Consider the following 23,001-nt stretch of genomic DNA (forward strand, 5'->3'; position numbering starts at 1 on the left):
AAATAAAAACTCTTGTGACTTAGTGTCCTTTCAACTTTTATTCTCAGTAAGCTTGATTTTCTGTCACAGTGAGAATTAACAACTTTCTGCATAACTAAAAATGAATAAGGAGAGAACAGGGAATTAAGTTTTAGTCAATGTTCTGGCGGTTTTTTTCATCTGCAGGAGATGGCAAGATAATAAGCGTATAATTTCCCACAATGTGTTATTTTAGTGATTAGCATCCTGAGAACCATCTCATTTCTGGAAAATAAAGTTTCTGAGTGATGTTGTCTTCAGTCTAACTTTAATGCACAGCATGACTGTGCCAATTTCGTACTGTTATTACGTCTCAATCTTCCCAATAATACTCTTTTTTTTTTTTCCTTTTAGCATGATTGGGGTCATGGTATTTATTAGGATTACTGTATCTCTGATCTAATTATGAAATTATTAGATAGATGTACATGGATTGGCCAGAAAAACAAAGGAGACTATGTGTATATCTTATTCCTCCTTGTTACAGCTAAATATAGAAATGGCTAATTTCATACAACACAATCCAGCTTCAATTATCAACTGAATAATTCATGTTAGCAATTCAAAAAATAAATTTAAGACTGTGGAAGCTGTAGGAGAAGTTATTTTGGTGTACAAAATTAAAAAGCCACATCTTCTTTAAGGCTTTAATTTCTACTAAATGACAGAGTTAAACAGGTTAGTCCTCCTCATATTAAAAAGACATTAAAAGAAAAGCACTAAAAACTTTTATTTCTCTTTACTCTAAAATCTTGCTGCTAAACCCTAAATCCTGCTTGGAAATTATTGCCAAGCCATCATTTGGCATTATTATCTCATGTTTCACCCTAGACACATCCTAAAAAAAAAAAAAAAAAACAAAAAAAAAAACCTGACAGCCCTATATTTTGTGGCAAATAGAAATTGACTTCTTGAATCAAATGATATATTTGGGGCATCTTGATGATTGTTTTCTGCAACACTGAATCCGACAGGAAGTTAATCCAATTTTATTATTAAGATGGATGGAAACACCAGATGCACTATTTTTGACATTGTTATTCATCGTCAGGGACCACAGATAAAATCAGAGTAATTCGTAACTTTGTACCAACACAAGAACCACTATATAATTTTTAAAAACTCAAACTAAAGTCTTACTTTTAATCCTTGTACACCCAGAACTTACTAGGGTGCCGAGAACACAGTGGGAACTCAATGCATATTTTTTGAAATAAACTCAAGTGAACTAAATATTTTGAGAGGCTTGTCATCTGAGGATAGTGCTTTCTGTACAGACTTTAACTAAGGAATTCATACATAATTTCTAATAAGAGTCATAATTCTTACAAGTTCAATCCAGCTTTAATAATAAGGTTTTTGGTTTACTGATAGAAAACAACAAAGCTGAGGTCCCTGGTTGGGAATTAAACAGAGGATATCTCACGCCACCGACTTTCAATGGTTTGTCTCCCACATCCAATTGCAAAGAAAGATACTGATGAGGCTTTTAGTGAAGTCTGCATGCAAAGGCAGAGTCCTCAAGATGTCATATGATTAAAAAAAGTCTAGATTTAGTGACTTAGCCCACTCTAACCTCTCCTATCCTTTTCTAGTTATCACATATGCAATGGGTTATCTTTTCCCCAGTGTCAGTGTGGGGACTACATCAAGCTAAACCAAGAAAATAGCTGCTCGGCTCAGTATCTTTTATGAAATTTTTCAGTTCTGTCCAAGTGAATGTATTGTAATTCCATTCTCTTTAGGATGGATACAAATCTTATGAGAAGCTTCTCATGACAGTGGTAAGGGCTTTGCTGTTAAGAGATACTGAATGACTGCATAGCATTTTCTTTTAATTTCAAACTTGGAGGCTAAAGCTGTTTCCCTAGATATCAGAGATTCTCTGCTGACTCATTCATATATAGATGCACAGGAACAGATTCAGACAGAAATCTCACTATTTATCCTCTTATTTAACCTAGCATGGTTAATGTCACAAAGATCCACTTACCTGTTTGGAAATCGGCTGGATGTTGGGATGAGTTTGACTTCCATTTGTACTCTTCTTTGTGTTATTTCCTCACCAGAGCAAGCTGGACTAATCATTAAGACTCTCTAAGCTCGTGCGCTGAGATGAAATCTCATTTAGTCACCTGGAGTTACCAGCCTGGTACTATTTCTAGAGACACTGCTGATCCCAGACCTACTGTAGCAGCCTGTGCATTCCCAAGAGACACCCCAGGTGCTTGCTATTTCAACCGTTAACTAGAATTGAAATTCATGGGGATTTTTTTTTTTTCATGGCGATTAGCAAAACTATAAAATGAGAATTCTATGGACTATAGACATGGTAGGTTGCACGTAGGATTTTTTTTTTCTTTTTTCTTTTTCCCCTTTTAAAAATTACATGTTCACAAGGTATTTGTATGATAAAGTTCTTCTAAGAGTTCTACTTTTTGCTCCAAATTTTCCTATTCTGTGCTGGGGACTTGACAGATATCTCATTTCAACCCTCACTAGGACTTAGAGAACAGGAATTATCATTAATCTTTTAATTGATGGGGGAATTAAAGTGATTTAAGCAAAGCCCAAGGAATGAATCATATTCAAATACAGATGAGTCTGCTTCCATAACTGATTATTTTTTTCCCTCATTACACCAGATGCATACTATTATGCTTTAACACAGAGGAATTTCAGATAAATGGTTTTTGTAATTATTATTATTAGTGAAACATTTGACCTAGAAAATAGGAGGAAATGAAGATAATGAAGACATGATCTCTGTCTTTAAGGAACTAACAATCTGTTAGAAAAAGGGTAGTTGAATACTAGGAATTCCATGAACTATGGCCTCAAGATACATGGCCTAACACTAGCAAGGTTGCCGTAAAACTTAATTATTTATATATTATAGGTGGCATGGGAAATTGATTTTTTAAAGCAATAGGGCACTGTCAAGAGTCTTAAAAATGCTTATGATATTTGATCCAGTAATTCCTCACCTTCATATTTATCCTAAAGAAATGATTTCAATGAATAAAAAATAAACACAGATTTTTTTGATTATAGTAAAAAATCAGAAGCAACTTAAATGAACACTGGTGCAAAAGGATAAACATACTATGGCATATCAATGAGGTAATTACTATATAATTCTCTCTTTCCTGAATCATTAGCTCACCCTCTCTATTGTATCTTTCTAATCTGCCTTTAATGTGTTACAATATTTCTTATATTAAGACAAATGCCAGAGGTCCCATCATGGCTCATTGGAAACAAATCTGACTAGTATCCACAAGGATGAAGGTTCCATCCCTGGCCTCACTCAGTGGGTTAAGGATCTGGTGTTGCCGTGAGCTGTGGTGTAGGTCGCAGATGTGTCTTGGATCTGGCATTGTGGTGGCCCAGATCTGGCATTGCTGTGGCCCCTAGCCTGGGAACTTCCATATGCCACTGGGTGTGGCCCTTAAAAAAAAAAAAAAAGCCAAACAAACCTAAACATCTCCTTGTTCAACTATCATTCATTTTTGTTATTCTCCTTTCAAACAAAGGTCTAAAAATGCTGTCTGTATTCACTGTTTTCAATTCCTCTATTCCACCTCCCTTCTGTCTTGGCTCTTGCTATGGTAAACCAGGATTGCTGCAACCAGTGGTCAATTCTCAATCCCCATCTTGCTTGACCCATGAGCAGCCTTTGAGCAGACAATTCTTCCCTGACATTATTTTTTTGAACCAGGCTTCCAGGATGCCACACTTTTTTAGTTTTGCTGCTCCCTCCCCAGCCTCTCCTTTTTAAGTCTCCTTTGCCCATTCCTCTTCAACTTCCTGACCTCTCTACACAGGAGGGCCCAGACCTCATTTCTTCTTCTCCTTTTTTTCTAAACCACAGTCTCAAACTAACCAAGACCTGACCCTCCGAACTCAAGGTCTTGAGTTGCGTACCTGGCATACCCACTTAGATGACTAATTTAATTTTGTCTACACTGAACGCTTGAGTCCTACCCTGCTCACCTCCATCCCAGGTCTGTTCCTCCTTCAATTTTCTTCCTCTTCACAACTGGTAACCTCAATCCTCCATGTTAAAAAACCAGCTGTCATTTTGCCTCCTTTCTCTCATGCCCCATAAATGATAAATCCAATCAGTTCTACCTTTGAACAATGTTTGGAAGACCATGTCTCACCACCTACACAATTACCACCCTATCTTCCATCATCCCTCATGGCAACAGTGTCCTAACTGGTCACCCTACTTCCACTCTGACTTCTATAGTTTATTTTCCATGCAAAACCAGAGTAATTTTTTAAACCATAAGTTAGATCATGTCAGCCCTCTCCTAAAAACTCTCCAGATTGAAGACTAGCAGGAAAGATCTTCTACATCTAAATATATAGGGGAGGCACAGCTGGGTAGGAGAGGTAGAGATTCGATATAGTCAAGACCCACACTCCCAGGGAAGTGACCCACTAAAGGATAAAAATCACAATTTCAAAGGCTCTCCTCAAAGGCTGAGAGGTCCAAGGCCCATATTGGGCTCTCCAGCCTGGGCGTTCTGCATTGGGAAGATGAACCCCCAAAATATTTAGATTTGAGGCAAGTGGGGCTTGCTTTCAGGATGGCTAGAGGGCTGTAGGAAATAGAAGTCATTTTTACAGGACACACACAAAATCCTGCACACTCTGAGATCTATGACGGAAGCAGTGATTTGAAAGGAGCCTAGGTCAGACCCACTTTCTGATCTTGGAGAGCCTCCTGGAGAGGGGAGGCAACAGGGACTCACCCTGGGAATAGATGCTGGTGGAATTTGAGGGGCTCATTCTACCACAAGGACATGGAAACTGGCAAGACCATTTTGGAATCCTTCTTCTAGTTTATCTCATTACATACAAACCTCATGGCAACCACAACCAAAAATCTACAATGATAGACACACAAGAAAGAAAAGAATTCTAAACATAATGCTTAAGATAGGAATCAAATCACAAAAGAAAGAGCAAAAGAATAAAAGAACAAAAAAGAACTACAAAAACAATCTAAAAACAATGAACAAAATAGCAATAAGTATACACTTATCAATAACTACTTTTTTTTTGGACTTTTTGCCTTTTCTAGGGCTGCAACCGCAGCATATGGAGGTTCCCAAACTAGGGGTCTAATGGGAGCTGTAGCCGCTGGCCTATGCCAGCGACTGCAGCAACACCAGATCCGAGTTGTGTCTGCAACCTATGCCACAGCTCATAGCAACACTGGATCCTTAATCCACTGAGCAAGGCCAGGGATTGAACCTGCAACCTCAGGTTCCTAGTCGGATTTGTTAACCACTGAGCCACAATGGGAACTCCTCAATAATTACTTTAAATGTAAATGGACTAAAGGCTCCAATCAAGAGACGTAGAAGAGATGAATGAATACAAAAACAAGACCCATCTATATGCTGCCTATAAGACACTTGTTTCAGATCTAAAAACACACAAAACTAAAAGTTAGGGGATGGAAAAAGTTCATGAATATAGAAATGAAAATAAAGCCAAGATAGCAATATTTACACCAGAAAAAAATAGACTTTAAAACAAAGACTGTAACAACAAAGAAGGACATTATAAAATGAAAAGGGATCAATCCAAGAAGAAGATATAAGAGGTATAAATATATGTGTATCTAACATAGGAGCACCTAAATACATAAAGCAAACATTAGCAGACATAAAGGAAGAAGTTGACAGTAATCCAATAATAGTAGGGGATTTTAACACCCCCACTGAAATCAATGGACAGATCATCCAGAGAGAAAATCAAAAAGAAACACTGTCCTTAACTGACAGGCACATCAGATCAGATTGACTTAGTAGATACATACAGGACATTCCCAACCAAAAGAAGCAGAATTTACTTTCTTCTCAAGAACACATGGAACATTCTCCAGGATAAATCACATGCTAGGCCATAAGACAAGTTTCAGTAAATTTAAGAACAGTGAAATCATATCAAGCATCTTTTCTGACCACAACACAATGAGACTAGAAATCAACTACAAGAAAAAAACTGCAAAAATAATACCATGTGGAGGCTAAATAATATGCTGCTAAGCAATGAACCAATCTCTGAAGAAATCAAAGAAGAAATTTAAAAATGCCTAGAGAGAAATGAAAACAAAAACACAATGACCCAAAATCTGTGGGACACAGAAAAAGCTGTGTAGTGATATAAGCCTACCTCAGGAAACAAGAAAAGTCTCAAGTAAATAACCTAACTTTGTATCTAAAGGAACTAGAAAAGGAAGAACAAACAGAACCCAAAGATAGTAGCTGGAAAAATAATAAAGATCAGAGTATAAATAAGTAAAATAGAGACTTAAAAAATCAATAGAAAAGATCAATGAAACTAAGAGCTAGTTCTTTGAAAAGATAAACAAAATTGATAAACTTTTAGCCAGACTCATCAAGAAAAAAAGAAAGAGGGCCCAAATCAATATAATCAGAAATGAAAAGGAAGTTACAACCCACACCAAGAAATACAAAGAATCATAAGAGAATACTATGAACAATTATGTACCAATAAAATTGGCAACGCGGAAGAAATGGACAAAATCCTAGACATGATTGAATTGGGAAGAGAGAAAGTATGAACAGACTTGAATGAAATTGAATCAGTAATTAAAAAAAAAACCGGAGTTCCCGTCATGGCGCAGTGGTTAACGAATCCGACTAGGAACCATGAGGTTGTGGGTTCGGTCCCTGCCCTTGCTCAGTGGGTTAACGATCCGGCGTTGCCGTGAGCTGTGGTGTAGGTTGCAGACGCGGCTCGGATCCCACGTTGCTGTGGCTCTGGCATAGGCCGGTGGCTACAGCTCGATTCGACCCCTAGCCTGGGAACCTCCATATGCCGCGGGAGCGGCCCAAGAAATAGCAACAACAACAACAACAAAAGACAAAAGACCAAAAGACAAAAAAAATAAAAATAAAAATAAAAAAAATAAAAAATAAAAAAAAAACCTCCCAACAAATAAAAGTTCAGGATGAGATGGACTCATTGGTGAATTCTACCAAATGGTTAAAGAATTAACACCTATCCTTCTCAATCTATTCCAAAAAATTTCAGAGGAAGGAATATTTCTGAATTCATTCTATGAGGCCAGCATCATCCTGAATCAAAACCAGATGAAGATACCCCAAAAAAGTAAATTATAGACCAATATTACTAATGAACATAGATGCAAAATTCTCAACAAATACCATCAAACCAAATTCAATGATACACTGAAAGAATTATACACCACCATCAAGTGAAATTTATCCCAGGGATGTGAGGAGGGTTCAGTATTCACATGTCAATATGATACACCACATTATCAGACTGAAGAATAAAAATTATATGATTATCTTAATAGATGCACAAAAAGTATTTGACAAAATTCAACATCCATTGATGATAAAAATTCTCAACAAAGCAGGTATAGGGAGAACACACCTCAACATAGTAAAGACTATATATGACAAGCCCACAGCTAACATACTCAATGGTAAAAAGCTGAAATTATTGTTCCTAATATCAAGAACAAGGCAAGGATGACCACTTTCACCACTTTCACTCAACATAGTATTGGAAGTCCTAGCCACAGCAATCAGACAAGAAAAAGAAGTAATAATAATATTATATAAGGTAATGTATATATAATAGAATATTACTCAGCCATACAAAAGAATGAAATCTTGCCATTTGTGACAACATGGATGAATCTAGAGGGTATTAAGCTAAATGACTTACGTCAGAGAGAGAAAGACAAATACTGTATGACTTATATGTGGAATCTAAAAAACAAAACCAATGAACAAACATGACAAAACAAAAACAGACTCAGATATGGAGAACAAACAGGTGGTTGCCAGATGGGAGGGTGGTAGGAGAGTAAGAAAAATAGCTGAGGTATAAACTTCCAGTTGCAAAAAAAAAAAAAAAAAAAAAGGAGTCTCAGGTATGAAATGTAGAGTGAGGGGAATATAGTCAATAATTATGTAATATCTTTGGTGATAGACAGTAACTAGTCTTATCTTGGAGACAATTTTGCAATGTATAGAAGTATTGAATCACTACATTGTGCACCAGGAACTAACACAGTGTCAACTGAATTACTACATTGTGCACCAGGAACTAACACAGTGTCAACTGAATCACTACATTGTGCAAAAGGAACTAACATAGTGTCATCGTTGGTCAATTATACTTCAAAAATAAACTCATAGACAAAAAGATCAGGTTTGTGGCTACCAGAGGTGGGAGTGAGGGGACGGGGAATTGGATGAAGGTGTTCAAAAGGTACAAACTTCCAGTTATAAGATAAATAAATACTACTGAGAGTTCCTGCTGTAGCACAGTGGGTTAGTGACCTGGCTTGTCTCGCAGCAGTGACAGTTTGGTCTCCAGCCCAGAGCAGTGGGTTAAGGATCTAGTGTTGTTGCAGCTGTAGTTCAGATTCCATCCCTGGCCTGGGGGCTTACATATGCCACAGGTGAGACTCAAAAAGAAAAAAGAAAACAAAAAAAAAGGCAGATAAGTATTAAAGATGTAATACACAACATGATAAATATAATTAACAGTGCTGTGTGGTATATGAGAAAGTTGTTACGAGAGTAAATCTTAGCTTACATCATAAGAAAAGATTTTTTCCCCATTTTTTTTATTTTGTAACTATATGAGATGATGGATAGTCACTAAACTTGTAATCATCTCATGATGTATGTAAGTTAAATCATTATGCTATACACCTTAAATTTATACAGTGCTGTCTATCAATTAGATCTCAAGAAACCTGAAGGAAAAGTTAAAGTAATAAAAATACCCTCCAGCGGCCGTGCTTGAGCTCCCTGAGAGCATCCCTCCTCCCCACCCCCATCTCTACCTGCCCCATCCCAGCCGCCATCTTCTCCTACTCTTCTTATTTTAATCCTTACGTCCTGGTCTCCATGCTGCTCTTCAAACACAGCAAGCTCCTCTCCCCTCATGGCATTTGCATTTTCTGTCTCACTGTTAGGAACTCTCTCTCTGAGATACATGTGGGGCTCGCACCCTCACCTTACTCAGTCTCTACTCAAACACCACCTTGCAGCTATGCTGTCCCTAATCAGACCACTTTAAAGTCTCACCTTGCCGTTCACTGTCTGCCTCCTTATCCTGCTTTATTTGTTTTCCTTAGCACTTTCCATCATTGATATATAATACTCTCTCCCTACTAGGAGGTATTCTGCAAGATAGTGGGGATATTGGCCATTCCGCTTCCTGATGATCCACAGAGTCTAGACAATGCCTACCGTATGGCAGAAACTCAATAAATATCTTCTGAACGAATGACCCAAATGCATAATTTAAGATTAGGTGAAATAAGCATAATGAAAAGTATGTATACTTTATAACTATATAAATCTGGTAAGATCTGTAAAGTGACACAAATTGTGGGTGATGGTTTTGAATAAAATGTTATAAGGTTGGGCTAATTGCCAAGATTTTTAAAATATAAAATCACCATGTCTATCTGGGAAATATCAGTTAACAGTTACAGAGAATGCAGTCGCTCTTTTTGAGCAATGACTAGCTTCAGCCACATACCTCAGAGGAAAATGACCACAGTGAACTCAGAGTTAATATCACTCATGTACACTCGAACATCATCTCCCTTTCAGAATACCACACCAGATAGGTGCAACAATTCAGAGTCAGAGGGGCTGGGTATGAAGCACAGCTCTTCCACTTAATAACTAGGTGACTTTGGGCTAGTTACTTAACCAGTATCAGGATCAGCATTTTTTTAAAGACCATTTTGAAGAGCAGTTTTAGGTTCACACCAAAACTTAGTGGAAGGTATGGAGATTTCCCACATATCTCCTGCCCCCTCTCCCCAAATGCAAAGCCCCCACCATTAACAATATCCCCACCCCCACTCCCCAGAATGGTACATTGGCTACAATGGATGAAGCCATGCTGACACATCATTAGCATCCAAAGTCCACAGTTTACATTAAGGTTCATTCTTGGTGTTGACAAATGAATGATGACATATATCCACTATTACAGTATCATAGAGTATTTTCATTACTCTAAAAAATCCTCTGTGCTCCATCTATTCATCTCTCTCTTCTCCCTTTCCCTTGGTAACCACTGATCTTTTTACTGTCTCCATAGTTTTGCCTTTTCCAGAATGCCACAGAGTTGGAATTATATGGCATATAACCTTTCCAGATTGGCTTCTTTCACTTAGTAATAAGAATTTAAATTTCTTCCATGTCTTTTCATGGCTTGTTGGCTCATTTTTTTAAAGCACTGAATGACATTCCATTGTCTGGATTTATTGAAATTTAGTTATCTGTTTACCTACTGAAGGATATCTTGTTGGCTTTCAAGTTTGGGCAATTATGAATGAACCTGCTATAAAAGCTCCATATGCAGGTTTTTGTGTTCAAGGTCCATTTGTGTACCTATCTTAGAGGGTGGTTAGGGGATCAATTCAGCTAAAGCTTCTAAGATGTTTATTACATTGTTTGGAACCTAGGCATTCAAGAAATTTTGTCATTAATTATTTTGCTACTATGGGCAGATATTCTTGCCTTTGTTTCATAGATAAGGAAGCTGAAATTCAAAAAACTTAAATGACCACCAAAAAGTGTCAGAACCATAGCTCATAACTAGATTTCCTACTCTAAATCCAGTTGTTGTACTATGTCAGGTGGCCATTCTGCAGGAAGCAAAAAAATGTAAACCCACTCTGCTCAGGATGGAAGATGATGCTTTGTCTCTTTGTGAACTTCTCTGTTGTCATCTCATTAAGAGTATCATTTACACTGACTTTTATACACTTATTAATTCCTATAACATATCACAGGACAATCACATTTCCTTACTGATGACCCATTTAACAACTGAAGAGATGAGGGAGAAGAGGTGACAAATTCAGCCAGATATGTTGTCTCTAGATCACTTCATAGGCACTGAATGAAAATTCTAGAAGCATATATGGAATTCTAAAAATCCACCTGTAATCATATTATTGAAAAACCTTTTGTAGAAGATGTTGGCTGAGACGCTTGGTTGCCAAAAACACAGCACTAATATGAGAAGGACTATGGCTTGAAATAACAGGTGCGGCATCTAGAGATTCAGGAATATCTGGCAAAACTAGAAACCCTATGAGCTAGAAATAACCACGTGTCTCTTCTATTTGTATGAGAGTCTAAGGAGCTTCTTGGGAAAAAACCTGTGGTAGGGGAAGGGAGGGCTGGGTCTCAAGAGAGGGATTTAAGGACAATGGACTTGGGTGAAATAGAAGAGGAGGAAAGAGGAATGTAGGTCTAGTCTGGTGCCAGAACTCTGGGGAAATCAAGCTCGAAATAACAACACATCATTTGGGGCACATACATAACCCAGGAATACACAAGCGTGGCAGAAGGGTAGCAGCAGAGGACTCCCTTCTTGGGTGTCATACAGAACAGAGCTTCAGCCCATGGAGGGCTCATGCAGCTAAACAGGGCACACGGATCCTCAATCAGGAGACTCAGGGCCTCGAACCTGGGCAGCAATCAGACCTCACTGCCCTCAGTGCAGCTGTCAATGGCATCAGCATCAGCAGTGGAAGTCTCAATACAAACACAGGCAGGTATCACCACGGCCAACAGCTATGGCTTCTTGGAGGCAGAGGAGACTCCAGAGCAGGTGACCCCTAGGGAGCAAGGGCAGGAGAAAGCTCTCCTGCATGTGCCACACAAAACTGAAAAAGCTGTACTTAGGAGAGAAGGGCAGTGTCTTCCAGGGGGGGTTTCAGCAATTGTGAAAGCAGGAATATTGAAGAAGCTGGAGATGGGGTAACAGTGTTTACAAGTGAGGGGAGGTGAGCAGGAGGGAGAATGCCAACAATCTCTGTCATAATGCACGTCTTATCACTGTACTAGTAAGGCCAGGGCAATAGGAGTTCCTTTTGACTTTTGGTTTGTCATAGACATATTCTGACATGCTATTCTCTTCGCTGTTCAACTCGCCCACTCTTCTTCATTCGGATCTCAGTTTAAATGATGCTTCCTCGGGGGTTCTTTTGTTATACTCCCCAATTTAAATTAAACGTCCTATTTCCCAAGCTGAAATTGTTTCTAAATATAAGAACTATCAGAAAGTACCACTCAAAGCCTCCTGAAAGTTCAAGCAAATAATCAGGATGTTGGAATAGCTTCCAAACAGAATAATAAGAGATGAGATAAATCTTTGATTTCCTAAGAAGCCACGAATGAAAACTTCACATTAACTCCAGAATAAAATAAATTCTCATCCACTGAATGTGGGAGAGTGAATTCAGGTTTGCAATTAACTTGTCAGAATTCTTCTGAGTATATTATTTTTCAATTTTGTATTTCCATGTGATAAAAATATAGCTGCCTCGTTTATTATCCATACACTTCATAGAGAGTATATATCATTTGTATTGCATTAGAGAACCTCAACATTTATTATTTCCTTTACTCCAGATGCATTGACAAAGTTTCATGATTTATTAATATTAGCAGAATCTTTCTTGATATAAAAAGAAAAGATCTTAAGTATTCTGGTTATTAAATATATCTGATTTGATGTGCTTTCTTTATAGTGTTCAATTTTTGAATACTGATGGCTGTGGTATATTTTGAGGAAGGCAATTTCTAATTAACAAATTTCCAAAAATATTTTATTGAATCCTGTATGTTCAACATGTGTTGAGTAGATTTTTATTTTATTTATTTATTTATTTTTAGGGCCACGTGTGCAGCATACGGAGGTTCCCAGGCTAGGGGTTGAAAATTGGAGCTGCAGCAGCTTGCCTACACCACAGCACAGCAACACCAAATCTGAGCCTCATCTGCAGCCTATACCGCAGCTCATGGCAATGCCTGATCCTTAACCCACTGAGCAAGGCCAGGGATCGAACCTGAATCTTCATGGGTACCAGTTGCGTTCGTTACCACTGAGCCACAAAGGGAACTCCATAGTAGATTTTTAATAACAGATAATCTGTTTTCTATTTCATCCGGACATCCTGACATAGGCACAAGAAAAGTGAGTTTACCTGAACCTCACCTGAGTATAAAGACCTTTTTTAAACACAGTTTTCTTAGCCTTGTAAAAAAGACACTGACTCTATGACCGTGAATTAGATGTTACCAAGTACCAGTTTGAACCGCTAGGGCAAAATGGTGATTTACAAATGTGTTTTGGTTTAATATAATCAGTAATTTTATCAGTGCTGAAGATAATCATGAAAACTATGGAAAATTACATGCAGATGAACAAGTTTATTATACTCTTGCCAAGGCTCTGGAAATGAATTACCAAGATAGAAAATACATCTCTTTCATTTGAAAATTCACATTGTTGGGGGGCTCATAATAGGCGCTAAGTTAGCTAGAAACTAAATGAACTATACACCACATAGGCTGTGTCTCCACATTTTAAAAATCCAGTTTGATTTTTTAAAAATTTGACTAAGTTGTCTGATCAGGATCATAAATAACGTATCATAAAATAAGCAATACAGAGTTCCCGTCATGGCTCAGTGGTTAATGAATCCAACTAGGGAACCATGACGTTGTGGGTTTGATCCCTGGCCTCGCTCAGTGGGCTAAGAATCCAGCGCTGCCGTGAGCTGTGGCGTAGGTCGCAGACAGGGCTCAGATCCCGTCCCGCATTGCTGTGGCTGTGGCATAGGCTGGTGGCAACAGCTCCCATTAGACCCCTAGCCTGGGAACCTCCAAAGGCTGCGGGTGTGGCTCTAGAAAAGACACAAAAACAAAAAAAAATTTTTTTTAATTAAAAAATAAGCAATAACTGGAGTTCCCTGGTAGCCTACAGGGTCAAGGATCCAGTGTAATCACTGTTGTGGCTCAGGCCACTGCTGTGACACAGGGTCGAGCCCTGGCCCAGGAACCTCCACATGCTGCAAAAAAAGAAGTAATAACTAATCAGGAAGTATACGTAAGTCATGTCCCTCACTTTGCTCTTTTCTATTTCAATCTGCTGCTTGTTTTGCTGCCCTGTGTTGGACTGGATGTTTACTTGATTCACTCAATAAATATTTATTGAACTTCTAATATATGCCAAGCACTGTGTATCCTGACCATACAATGGTTTTTAAGGCTGCATCTCTGCTCCACCAATCTTTCCACCTCTTATCAAAGGTGAAACCCTCTACTTATGCTTCCATCCCCTGTCCTGTTCCCGAGAATTTCATTCCCCTTCTGTCTCCTGCATTACCAGTTTCTTTCTCACTAGTGGATTAGACCTATAAACATATAAATATGCATAAGCTATTCTGAAAATCAAACCTCCATAGAGTCCACATATTTCTCTATCTATTGTCCCATTTCTTTATCCCCAGCACATGAAATACGTTCAAGCAACTCATCTGTGGTCTCTGCCTCATTCGTATCTCAAACTCCCTCATCCAACATGACTCCAACAGCCGAAAGAAATCAATCTTGTGAAGATCACCAACAACTTCCATGCTGCCAGATCCAATAGATATTTGTATATCCTCGTCTCATTCTCAGCAGGTGTTTGGCACACCTGACTCTTCTTTCCGTCTTGAATTATTCTTCTCTTAGCTTCTGCGGCATCTGTTCTCCCAGCTTTTCTCTGACTGCAGCGGTTTCCCCTCTCATTTCCTTTGCTGACTTTTTCTACACCCAACTTCTAAATGCTGATGAGCCTTGGGGGTCATCCCTGGAAACTTTCTTCTATCTATACCCTTCCTTTAGGAAAAATACCAGCCCAGGCCTCACACACTCTTTATATGCTGATGTTTACCAAATGTCTGTCTCCAGCCAGAACTTTCTCCTGAGTTCTATAGACTCATATGTCTAACTGCTGCCTGCAATCTCCACCAGCATGTCTAAAAGGAATCTGAAGTGTAGTATGTCCAAAACTGAGATTCTGAGTATTCTTTTTCTTTCTTTTTTTTTTTTTTTTTTGTCTTTTTAGGGCTGGACCTGTGGCATATGGAGGTTCCCAGGCTAGGAGTCTAAATTGGAGCTACAGCTGCCAGCCTATACCAGAGCCACAGCAACATGGGATCTGAGCCACATCTGTGACCTACACCACAGCTCATGGCAACGCTGGATCCTTAACCCACTGGCGAGGCCAGCGTTTAAACCCGCAACCTCACGTTCCTAGTTGGATTTTTTTCCGCTGCGCCACAAAGGGAACTCCTATTCTTTTTTAAAAATATTTATTTTTTCCATTATAGTTGGTTTACAGTGTTCTGTCAATTTTCTACTGTACAGCAAAGTGTCCCAGTCACAACACATATATACATGCTTTTTCTCACATTATCCCTCATCATAAGTGACTATATATATATATTTCCCAGTGCTATACAGCAGGATCTCTTGCTTATCTGAGATTCTGACTATTCTTAAACCTGTTATTCTTCAAACGTTCCCATTTTAGTAAATGGAACTACTAACCATCCAACTGCACAAGTTAACAACCTGAGAAACACCTGTGAATCCTTTCTTTTCCACCACACCCACTCTGTCCTCAAGATCTCTCAGTTCTGCTCCCGGATACCCAGAAAATCTTCCCATTTTGACCTGTCTCTACTGTCAACACCAAGTTCAGACTGCCATTATCTGTATCTTGGGACACTGTCATAGCCCATCCTTGCTTCCATTCGTGTTCCTTTCCAATCCATTCTTCACACAGCATCAGGAAAGATGTTTTAAAAATGCAAATAAGGGAGTTCCCATTGTGGCTCAGCGGTAATGAACCTGACTAGTATCCATGAAGATGCAGGTTTGATCTACGGCCTCGCTCAGTGGGTTAGAGATCCAGTGCTGCCATGAGCTGTGGTGTAGGTTGCAGGCATGGCCTGGATCCTGTGTTGATGTGGCTGTGGTGCAGGCTGTCAGCTGCAGCTTCAGCTTGACCCCTAGTCTGGGAACTTTCATATACGGTGGGTGCAGCCCTAAAAAGAAAAAAAAAAAAAAAAAGCAAATAAGATCACATCTATTCCATGCAAAAAACTCTTCTTCCCACTGCTTTTAGAAGAAAGTGTCAGCATCTCACCCTGGCTGACAAAGCCCTTCATATCTGTGTCTCCAGCTCACTTCACTAACCTTATCTTCCTCTCTTTCCAGTGCTCCTGTCACACTGGCGTCCTTTCTGCTTTGCAAATGTTTTTACTGGCTATTCCTTCTGTTTGTAATGTTGTTCTGCCAAATTGTGAAATGCTGCTTTACTCTCCTTCTTAACGTCTGGTTCAAGTGTCCATTCTCCTGGAAGCCACTCTCACCATCTTATCTAAAGAAGCACCCTGCTCCCACCTCAATACAATCTCAGGTAACCTGTGTTTCTGTCATGGGTCTTATTAGCATCTCTAATGACTACATTTACAATGACTACATCGTAATCTCTAATGACTACATTTAAAAATCTACATTTTGTAGATTTGTCTGAATGTTAGCAATTTGAGGAGTAAGCCCCATTTTCTTTGTTAATCCCAGTGCCCATCTTAGTTCCTGGCACATAAGTAGGTGCTCAATACATTTTTTTTTTTTTTGTCTTTTTGCCATTTCTTGGGCCACTCCTGCGGCATATGGAGGTTCCCAGGCTAGGGATCTAATCAGAGCTGTAGCCACTTGGCCTATGCCTCAGCCACAGCAACTCGGGATCCAAGCCACGTCTGAGACCTACACAACATCTCACGGCAACGTGGGATCGTTAACCCACTGAGCAAGGGCAGGGATCGAACCTGCAACCTCATGGTTCCCAGTCAGATTCGTTAACCACTGCGCCACCATGGGAACTCCCTCAATACATTTTTTGTTGAACAGACAAATGGAAGCAAGTAGAAGATACCAAAGAGTAGAAGGAAATGGAAAATAACAAACAACTGTCCAAAGAACCCAGTAAAAGAAGCACAGGGATAGCTCTGAGCAGCTTTTAAGGGCACCTGAACCTTTCAATCAGGGGAAGAGAAGTCTAAGGTCCACTTACCTCCCTGACCACACCTGTATACTGATCTTACCTTCAAAGAGCACCCCAGCGAACACATAGACCCAATTATACCATTTCACCATGTAGGGCAAGTCTGTGTCTATATGTGAATATGTATGCATACATGTCATATATGTTACATGTACCTGCATTAAATAAAACACTCTCTCATCTAAACACACCACCATACTACGTATTATTTCATAACTGCTTGGGTATGTTGTTCTTAACTCCTCATTAGAAGTTAAAGATTCTAAGGTCCAAGCATCACAAATTTAGTTTCTCTAAAATCAAAGTTTATCTTCATATATTGAATTGCTGATAGAAGTCAAGAGCCATGGAAGAAACTAGTATGTACTTCTTATAATAAACAATGTCCAGGTGTGATATTCTGTTACAGCAGGGATATTTTTCACACCATGGACATATATGTTGGCCTGGATGGGTATATTTCCACATATACGTCAAAATTTTGCTCAGTAACAAAAAGTCAACTCTTTCTGAGAAATAAACATCACAAACTATCCTTGTTTATGAGAAAAATGAGAGTATTTCAAATTGGATGTGTAAATCATCTCAAAGAAGAAATGGGTTTTCATAAAATAAGCCTGGTTCAAGCCCTCGTATGTCAGTTTACGGCACCCAAAACAATCCACATTATGAGCATTTGTTGCACAGGAGGATGGGTCATGGGGCATAATCTCAGGGAACGCCCTGTCAGGTCATTCCACCAGTCCTTTTAACTAGCAGCTTATCTAAATAACAGCACACAAGGTGGTTCAGAAGGAGCCAAGGGTCACAATACTGGAAATAAGATGCAGGAAAGCCTAAAGAGTTCTGGTCTCTAAATGCCCAGGTTACCTATCCACTTGGAGGTAGAGCAAACATTTGGAAAATGACACCCACATTGGAATATGTTGCTAAGCTTCACAGCTGAAAACTCTAGTGAATGTGGCTACGTATACCAGTTTGACTATTCGCTAAAAACCCAGCAAAGAATAGTAATAACAAAACACCCGAACACTGCCTACCTCTCCAAACTTGTCCAAACCTCTTCTTTCCTTCACCCACTGCATTTCAGACATACTATTCTTTCTGTACTGTGGTTGTCCTATTTGACTGTGAAGTCCCTGAGCCCTTACAGAATGAAAGACAGTGTCAAAGAGAGATAGGAACTAGCTGACCCACTAGGCCAGGGATGAGGGCAGAGGAGGGTGGGGTGAAGGGGCAGATAAGGAAGAACTTGAATGTGTAATGTTGCCCATCAACATTAATAATAAGAATGAACGGTTAGGTAGCACTTGCTGGGATCCAGTCACTGTAAGTGCTGACTCTTAATTAACACACTGACCTAATTAATATTTGCAACAAATTCAAGAGGTAGGTATAATTATTATCCTCATTTACTAGTGAGGAAACTGAGGCTCAAGAGTATTAATGACTTTCCCAAGATCACATCTCTATTAAGTCATGTGCATTCTCCCCCTTTTTCTGGAGACCCCTAATACACCCATCTAATACTACTACTAACATTCTATGATTTAAAAAAAGTTTTTTCAGATTTCTTATGATGATGGAACTCTTCTTTTTCCCATATCCTCCTTGAATTTGTAGAAAGTTTTGGCTCTCATTCTATAGACATGAGGGTGAAAACAGATGGTGTGGGGGTGTAGCAGAGTAGATTGTGGTTACCAAATTGAGAGACTATTTATTGGAAACCTGGAAGAGTCAGTGTGTCTTTTACCCACATTGCTGAACAGAATGCTTGCACAACTGAAATAACTGTCACCCTTTACTTTAGCTCCCGTGTCTGACAGCAAAGAAAAAAATATTAGGTTACATGGAATTCTCAGTGAAACAAAATGCATGATAATACTAAAAGAATTATGGAATTACAAAATGTAAGCAACACCGGCTTAAAACAGCTGTCTTTGTAAACATAATTTGTTAAATTAGTATAATTTTATAAAGAGTAATATTTTCACAGATGTCCTTCCATGACTCATAAAATTCTGTTTCATTTACTCCATTAGGCAATGATGAGCAAATTATACTGAAAAGAGCTGTGTAGAAGAAGCTATACTTGAGATGTTAATTGACATATTGTTATTGGAATTAGGTATATGACACAGCACTTAAAGTGACTTTGCATGTTAATGGCAATAACTGGGCAGTGAATTTGTTAATTGGTTCCAAGTGCATTGTTATATGTTTTGCAAATACCTGTTAAATAATAAAGAAACAAGGCATGTTAAAACAATGGGATCTTCGAGATTACATTGTCTTATTTCTCAATTTACAGATACATTTTAGAGGAAAGTGGCTTCCCACCTGAGGTCCCACGGCTATTGGGAGACCTGGAGCTCTTACTCAGGTGTTCAGTTTTCCACGCCAGGAATCTTTTCTCTTGGCTTGCAACATTTATAATTAGTGTTTATACTTTGAGATACATTTTCAATACATGATTCTGTGAGAACACAGTAAGTAACTGCTTTCAGTACTGAGTATATATTTCTGCTGATGTAGTGCCTTGGAAATATTTTACAAAACATCAGTCCTGCATTAGCAATATAAATGTAACTACATATGTTTGAATGACCTATATTTCAACTCATGCAAATGAATGAATTGTTTGGGTACATTGTTATCATGTAGATTTGGTTCACATTAATATCTACATAGAGTCAAAGCTTAATTTCATAAGGCTAAACTGTTAATTTTGTCTCCAAAATCAAAATTTAGAAAGGATATCTATCATATCTTATAAAAGTAAATTTTTGACTTGGGGTCATGCTGAAAGTTGTGTCACTGAAGCACTTGCTGTCTGGCTATGTGCCAAAGAGAATGGTCATGATAAACTGCTGTCTTGTCCCCACAACCTCTCCAACACTCTGCAGTTTTTATCGCTCGAACACCTTCTGGCAAATGGAATGCAAGGACTGACTCTGGGCATGCGTTGTTTGCAGCTTCAGATCACAGAGATAGGAATAGTGAGGTCTTAACCAAAAGAAGCATCCTTTGAGGTTGCCAGGTCAATAACAGCAAGTTCAAAGGTCCAGGGGTGGATATTAATCTAAATGGAAACACCAAGAGAAAACAGAATATGAATTAAAGTAGATGGAGGCCAACAGGTACTACTCTCCAAACACGTGAGGCTTTGAGGCTTGTTGGAAGAAGATGTACAGAAGATTCACTGATGACTGGATAGGAACTTTTTAATACATGCCCTATGGATTCCAATGTGGGAATTCTGGGGTCATGCCAAGAAGACAATAATGTCTATGAAGAAACAGAATAGGGATCATGTGGAAGGAAAAAAATGACAGAACAGTGCCTGAGTAAAGAGATTTTTCTACCATTCCCTATCACTGATCAGAAAACACAGCAGTTTCTTCTTTCTGCATGTAATTAGGTCATGTTTATATATTTGATAAGGAAAGAGTAGAGAATTGACAATTATTTTAGAGAAATATTTGTCATCCCTCTTCTTGAATGCTGCTAAAATGTGTGTGTGTACATGCTTATATGCATAGCAAGGTCTAGGGTAAGAGGCATGTAAGGTATAAAATGTAAGGAGGCACTCACTGCCAAGGCGGAGTTGAGGTGGAGCATTAGACATCTGGGGGATTAAAAATGGGATTAGAACCAAATAGTCTGCTTGCGTGACCCTGAGAGTGAGTGCCCCCTTATACTGTGTCTTCGGCATCTCACTTTCCTGGTCGTGTGTGTGTGTGTGTGTGTGTGTGTGTGTGTGTGTGTGTGTGTGTTTGTCCCCTTATTCCAAATTTTGGTCTTTAATACTTATTAGGCACTTTACAGTTATGCTGGTTAGGGCTATTTTGTTTTCGCATTTGAAGACCCCTGATGCTGGCTACTTACTCTACAAGTAAAGTTACCTACATTTCAAAGTAGTAGTGTATGAATATTCATATGGCTTTTGTAATGGAAGAATGTTTGCTTAAAGCCAACTTGAGGTTAATAACAGAAATAGGATTAGACTCAGCCTGCTGCTTGGTTCTTTGCTTCCACTACACAGCCCATCACCTTCACATCTAAAGACAGACTTGTTGACAGCCTTGATGAATGTGTGAACATGTTGGGAACCACAGGCCATTGCACTGAGGTTTGTAAAAACTGAAGTTTCAAGATTGATCGCTTTGGCAAAAATAAAGCTTTTCTTTTTTTTTTTTTTTGTTATTGTGAAAAAAAATTTAAGTAAAAGAAAAAAATAAAGATTCATATTTTCCCTAAAAGATACCAATGAACATCTTATGGTTCTCTCATCCAGGTTTGTTTTCTCACACGTATACAAGATACATATACTTTTTACCATTACTACTTTTTAAAGAAACAGACTTCTATTCTATGATGTTCTCCTTTTGTTTTCACTTAACACGGGATGTCATTTTCTCAGTCAAAATGAGTTTATCTTGTTTTTATATACATTTTTAAAAAATTTACTTAATTAATCCTTATTGATGAACATTTATGTTGTTTCCATTTTATTCTGCAACAGTCCTTGTGTACTACCTGTATTACTTCCTTAGAATTTATAGTATTAGAATTACTGAGTAAAAATCTATTATTTTTGGTAGGACATCTGAAAATTTTGCCATACTGCCTTCCAGGGAAGGCATACAATATAAATTTCTATCATCAGCTTATTGTTGTGGAGCTGACTGCCTTTGAATAGGACTAATGCTTTTCTGTGTTTGAGGTAAGCCCATTCACTTAAAATTTCTACTGCCACCCTATGTCATTGGTTCATTGGTTGCTCTTATTTCTTTCTTTTTTTTTTTTTTTTTTTTTTGCTTTTTAGGGCTGTACCCACAGCATATGGAGGTTCCCAGGCTAGGGGGCGAATTGAACTGTAGCTGCTGGCCACAGCCACAGCCACAGCAATGCAGGATCTGAGTTGTGTCTGTAACCTACACCACAGCTCACAGCAACGCCAGATCCTTAACCCACTGAGCAAGGCCAGGGATTGAATCTGGAACCTCATGGGTCCTAGCTGGATTCGTTTCTGCTGCGCCACCATGGGAACTCCATTATTTCTAAAGCCACAAAACACTGAAAGTGGTTAATTCAGTCATTCGTTTATTTTTCAAATATCTATTGTTTACATAGAAAGCTTTAAATATGACAAGGGAAAATATGAATGGGGTAGTCTTCTCCCTCAGATAATTATCTAAATTTGACAAACAACATCAACTAATCCGAGGCACTGGCTTAAAGAGTCATGGATTCTTTGATCCTTATAACAACCAAATGGGGTAGATAGCATTTTTGTTCCCATTGTATAGATGAGGAAACTGAAGTGCATTGCTCAAGATCACACAGCTTGTAAGTGGTAGAGGTGAGATTTAAGTTCTGGTGATTTGACTCTAGAACCAATATTCTTAACCATTGTGGTACAATGTCTAATAGATATGAGTAAATAACTCTACTAGTAAAAATATGTAGTAAGATAGTGTGCGGAGGTTCTGACCAGAAAGAGAATGTTGAATGTAATTATTCCGAAGCAAAAAAATTATTTACATGGCAATAGATAGACCCTGATGCTGATGTGGACCCTCCCCTGACCAAGTGCATGAAAAGGTACTGAACCTGCAGTTGTAGCCTCCTGAGATCTGGCAGATATTTGGCCCCCAAAGGCTTGAGTTGACCAACCAACTACACATATGGCTTCACAAAGGTCTAGGGAGGAACGGGGGAGCTATGTCCACTCACTTGCCTCCTTGACCTGTGTCTATTACTGGCTCTACTTGATTGCCTGTTTGTGAGTCACCTGAGATGAAAGCAACTTTGGACTCAGTCTAAGTCATCATTCTTGCCAATCTTTGCCCCTGGGCTAGGAGGTTGGATCTCTCCTGCCTCATCTCTCCCAACACAGGACCATATCAGTTAAAATATTATCATAGCTTGAAAGAGGGATTAGAGACAGTTAAGGTGATCAGAGATGATTCCATGACCTCTCTTGATGGGAGAGACCTTGGTGGG

The 23,001-nt window shown here is 38.8% G+C and overlaps 1 protein-coding gene across 7 annotated transcripts in view; it reads right to left on the reverse strand.

The window, feature by feature from the left end:
* The window catches only part of PTPRR (protein tyrosine phosphatase receptor type R), a 253,812-nt gene that overhangs the window by 129,341 nt on the left and 101,470 nt on the right, over positions 1 to 23,001 (reverse strand). Inside the window, exon 1 of one of the 7 annotated variants that reach the window (XM_084956341.1) lies at positions 2,012 to 2,151. The exons of the other annotated variants lie outside the window; for them this stretch is intronic. The gene's annotated coding sequence lies outside the window, so the exon portion shown is untranslated. Of the gene's footprint in view, positions 1 to 2,011; positions 2,152 to 23,001 lie in introns of those variants that run through there. 7 annotated transcript variants of the gene reach the window in all.

Source organism: Sus scrofa, chromosome 5, assembly GCF_054392235.1.
Source record: "Sus scrofa isolate SSC_HxYL_T2T_F1_AM1 chromosome 5, Sscrofa_HxYL_maternal_Yorkshire_Landrace_v2.0, whole genome shotgun sequence".
Classification (NCBI taxonomy): Eukaryota; Metazoa; Chordata; class Mammalia; order Artiodactyla; family Suidae; genus Sus; species Sus scrofa.